This window comes from Myotis davidii, unplaced genomic scaffold, assembly GCF_000327345.1.
Source record: "Myotis davidii unplaced genomic scaffold, ASM32734v1 scaffold96, whole genome shotgun sequence".
Classification (NCBI taxonomy): Eukaryota; Metazoa; Chordata; class Mammalia; order Chiroptera; family Vespertilionidae; genus Myotis; species Myotis davidii.
In genome coordinates this window covers 2,673,160-2,677,917 of record NW_006289416.1, presented here as the reverse complement: position 1 = coordinate 2,677,917, position 4,758 = coordinate 2,673,160, and the positions used below count along the sequence as shown (strand labels likewise).

Genomic DNA, 4,758 nt, shown 5'->3' with positions numbered 1-4,758 from the left:
GACGGTGTAGGCCCCCTGTACCAGTCAATGACTGGACACTTGCCTTCACTAACTTCACTTCAAGTGGCTCTCTCTCTCTCTCTCTCTCTCTCTCTCTCAGTTCATGCTTGTACAAAAAAAAAGTAGAAGAGAAAAAAATAGCCTGCTTACCATGTACAGAATCCCATTCCCTTCCCCATTCTCTTCCTCCAAAGGTAGCCATTGCTAATATTTCCTTGAGTATCATTTTAAAAAATACAGGCATAAACATTTTTACACAAAAGAGATACTACTATAGTTTTCTGTACCTTGCTTAAAAATATAGCCCTAATCAACATAGTATATTATTAACCTTCCCATACCAGCTCAATCCAATTTACTTAATTGTAATTACAATTTTTATGATTTTTAAAAAACCGTTTTTGTTTATTTGGATTCCTTTGCCCAACTTTTTTAAAACAGAATTCTTTCCGATGGTTTTTATGAGCTCTTCATATATTAGGTACATTGGTCTGATGATGCCTGCCAGGTGCTGCAAGTACTTTGCTTTTGAAAATTTTATGGAATTTTCCCTCAAGCACAGTTAAAAAAAAACCCAACAAAACAAAAACAAAATGCTTATAAACATTTACATATTTTATTCTTTCTCAATGTTGTGTCCTGATTGGAAAGGTCTTCTCCATTCCAAGATCATATTCATGTCCCACGCTACTGACTTTTTGGACAGGGTAATTTCCTGTGGACGTCTGTGCTGTGTGTAGTAGCGTGGTTAGCAGCCATCCCTGGCCTCTAGCCTCCAGAGGCCAGTGGTTTCCCCCCTATCTAGTGATGACCAAATGCCTCCAAACAATGTCAGATGTCCCTGGGAGGCCAACTCGCCACATACACACCCTCTGGAGAATCACTGTCCTAGAACATATTTAGTGTATTTTAAGTCACTTTAACATTTCAATCTTTAACTCAATGCATTTTATTTTTGTTAAAGGAGACAGAGATCCAGCTTCATTTTCAACTAAAAGTAGTCAATTATCCCTGATCTGAAAAGCCACCTTTGCCAAAATCTCCATCTCTCTCTTTATTCTAATGTCTCATTGTTCTTTGTTTCCTTTTTATTCTCAGTACAAAACTTTTACATTGTAATTATTATCAACTTCAAAATACACTTTAATGTTTGGAGGGGCTTTCCCTATCCTCCCCCACCCTACTTTCTCTTTTAGAATTTCCCCAGCTATTGTGAGATCTTTAATTTTTATGAACTGTGGCCATTACAAAAAAAAAAAAAAAAATCCTGTTGGTATTTTAATGGAAATTGCTTTGAATTTAAAGATTGATTGGGGGAAAATAAACATCCTTTTCCTTTCACTACTAAATCTTGCTAAAAACAATGTTATAGTTTTTATTTTACTTAAGTCTTCCTTCATGTCTCTCCATAGAATTTTAAAGTTTTCCTCATAAAACTTGCACCTATTTCTTGTTAATTTCATTCCTGCACATTTCGTCATTTTGTTGCCATTATAAATGGGTCCTTTATAGCTTTGGGAAGATAAATGGACACATGTGAATGGATTAACTACATTCATGGAAGTAGGAGAAAGGGAGTAAGTTAACATCTGGTATGATATCTGAAAGTCTTTTTAGTGGGAGTCACAGGAAAATAAACAAGTTAATAGTCAAATAGCAAAATACTGTAACTTAAAGTGTGGTGTTACGGAAGAAATAAAGAAAGGGTTGAGCTAGATCTGTGGTTCTCAAGCAGTGATGATCCTCACCCCACCCACACCAACCCCACCCAGCCATTTCCATCCCCTGTGGAGGACCTCTGGCAATGCCTGGGCTCTTTTTCTGTTTGTCACAACTTGGGGGATGGGTGTTACTGACAAGTATTGGTTAGGCAGGATGCTGCTAAACATTCTACAATACACAACAAAGATTATCCAGCTCCAATTGTTAATAGAACTGTGGCTGAGACCCTGAGGTGGACGGTAGCATTGAGGATACCTACTTTTAGGTCAGGATATCACAGACTCCTGGGACCATCCCAGGCCCAGTCGACTTGAAAAGAGCAAGTAAGAAGACATCCCTTACATTTGTGTGTAGTATACATATGCACATTTGGAGAGTGGAGAGGAATTACGGTCTTTCACATTTAACTTCATGTACTTGTTTCTTGCTTGAATTTTTTTTAGCACTTTTTCTTTTTAATTAAAAAATGAGAAAAGAACACAAAGCACAAAAAGCTAGTAGGTTGGAAGAGAGCCTTTTGGAAAACTACTGGTAGATTTCAAAGAAGAGATTTTGAAGCAATCGCCACCCATGATCAGTAGGCCCTGATATCATCATCTGTGTTTAAAATCTGTTTTATATACTGCCTTCCACATCTATTGGATCTTCCAAGAAAGAGTGACAAGAGAACACCTGACTTAAAGCCAGGCAATTTATGCCCCGTACTTGGTTTTATACCTTTTAGCTTTGTTATATTTGGGTGTTAAGTTATATTGACTTTAGAGAAAAATAATAACATACTTCACTGTACTATTAAGTAAGGCCACCTAAGTGTTTCATAGACTGTAAAGCACACTACAGATGTATGATGGGGCCAAAAGAGGGCAAAGGCTGTACTCAAATTATTTCTTTACTCTGTCCCCTTGGGTGCAAGCCGCTAGGCAAAGGAAAAGGAGGATTGGGCTACAGAGGAAAAAGGATGGGAAGAGAAGTGCAGGCTAGGAGAAAAGTGATTACCTACTAAAGTTCTTACGAGTTACATTATTCATGTAATTAAGAGATGGAGATAATCCTGATGGGGTCGATAAAAATCATAAGAGGGTTGTAGCCCCGCACCAGGCCCTTGAAAAGACTATGGTCAGCTTTCTTTAAGTAGTCCCAGCTCCCACACCTGAGATGTGAAGAGATGACTATAAAATCCTTGTGCGAGCCCAGCAGTCTACAAATACGTTTTTAAAAAAATATCTGTCCCCCAGAGATTAGAAGCAAAAGGGATGGATACAAGACTGAGCGAGTCATCATTCCTCCACCTGGGACAGGGCCGGATGGAATTCTTGATCAATGGTTGTTGAGTAGATTAATGAAATACATTCTGCAATTACTTCCTGGACCTGGCATCAAAATAACTGGATGTATTGATACATTTTTCTGGCTTTTGTGCCTTTGAAGGGTTTGCAGGCTATGAAAAATAACTTTAACAACTCTGTTTCTTTTCTTGGCCTTGAGACAGCTTGAGAAGATAAGACACCCCTGGAAAGAGGTGTGCCTGGAGGGAAAAAAACAATAGTGAAAAACGTTTATCAGCAGCCTTCTCGAGCACCAGTTTTCCAACTTAATTAACATTCATATGAACTCAGCAAATAATATGTAGCACATGTAAATCCATATACTTTTATTAATGAAAAAAAATTTAGCACTGGAAAAAATCCTGTCATCGGATCAGTTTTACAGAGAGGCGCTAGGTGGGCACTAGAATTGACAGAGCCAGAACTAAAACTTGCTTTTCCACCTTGGGAAAAGCAAATACCGTTAACAAAAAATATCCTAAGCAATTGCTGATTTTTCTTGCCTGTGTTATGCAGACTCCAGGCACTTCTCAGAACGAACCAACGTTTCAAAGCCCCAAACAAGTTTGGGCACGAGCCTTGGGGGTGGGGACCTCTACCAGGGGAGTGCTCACCCGGGCAGGTGCCCGGGTTCCTCTTCGGACCGTCTCACCAGCTTTAATAATTGCTTTGATATTATGCGCTCCAGCAAAAGGCGAGCACTGGCCGGATCGAGCCGGACCTCCAGCGAGAGCGTTTAAAGTTCCACTATTTCCTCTTCGTTATTTGAAAGGAATCACGTGCGCCCCTTCCCTTGCCCCTAAAGTTTGCCTTCTAGCCATCAACTCGCTTCCTCTCTCGGTTTCCAACTCAGTTGCCAGAGAATCGCCGTCATTAGCCAAGTTCATTTAGACGAGAAGGTGCCTTTGTGTACAGAATGAGAGCCATCGCGTGGCCAAGGATAACCACGCGGAAGAAGGAAACCTTTTTTGTCGCGAGCTGCTGCCAGCGGCCAGGAGGCGTGTTTTGTCGAGTGGCCGAGGCCGCTGTCGAAGTTAGCAAACAAAGCGTCTCCCCAGTAACCGCCGGCCTCCAGCCGAGGCTGCTGCCACTCAGGCCGCGGCGTGGGCCGGCCCCGGCCCCTCCTCCCGCGTCTCCTCCCGCCCTCCCGTCCCCAGCGGATGTGAGCCCACCATCCCTGCACCAAACAAGCCTTCAAACGCCAGCACGCCGCGGCCCCCAACGGGCGGCCCCCGCCCCGGCCCGGCCCCACATCTGTCCCGCTCGCGGGCGCAGCAGCTGCTTCAGCTCCGGCCAGGTCCCGGGGAGGAGCTGCGCCCAGCAAGTTGCAGGGGACCGTTCAGGGCGCTGCTTTGCCCCGGGACCAAGTTTATTCGCTTTGTCCTTTCAGAAGTGTGTTCTCTTCGGTGCTGATCAGTCGGCAAACCACCGAAGGGAAAAAAAAAATCGTGAGGTCGCTGCCTGCTTAGAGTGACGCTTTCCCCCTTGTTTATTCATTTTAAGTCCTGTAATTGGAAAAACCACCCAAGCTTTGTAAACTCTGGCCTCAATTCACTCTGCTGGCGGGGGTGTCTTTTCTTGGGGAGGGTGAGTGGGTGGGAGGCTGGCTTTAATTTAATCCTAAAACAGAGGCTCCAAAGTCTAGTTAGTCATCGTTTGGCTGCCTTCTTCCTCGGGTTTAACCTTATTTCCACGGAGCGAGTCCTGCCGG

The 4,758-nt window shown here is 43.0% G+C and overlaps 1 long non-coding RNA gene across 1 annotated transcript; it reads right to left on the bottom strand.

Annotated features, from left to right (window-relative positions):
• Nucleotides 1-2,478: 2,478 nt before the first annotated feature.
• LOC107182806 lies at nucleotides 2,479-4,171 on the bottom strand. The gene is made up of 2 exons (XR_001513539.1): nucleotides 3,662-4,171; nucleotides 2,479-3,247 (listed from the first exon to the last, which is right to left on the bottom strand). It is a non-coding gene; the product is annotated as an uncharacterized LOC107182806 (long non-coding RNA).
• Between the last annotated feature and the right edge of the window lie 587 nt (nucleotides 4,172-4,758).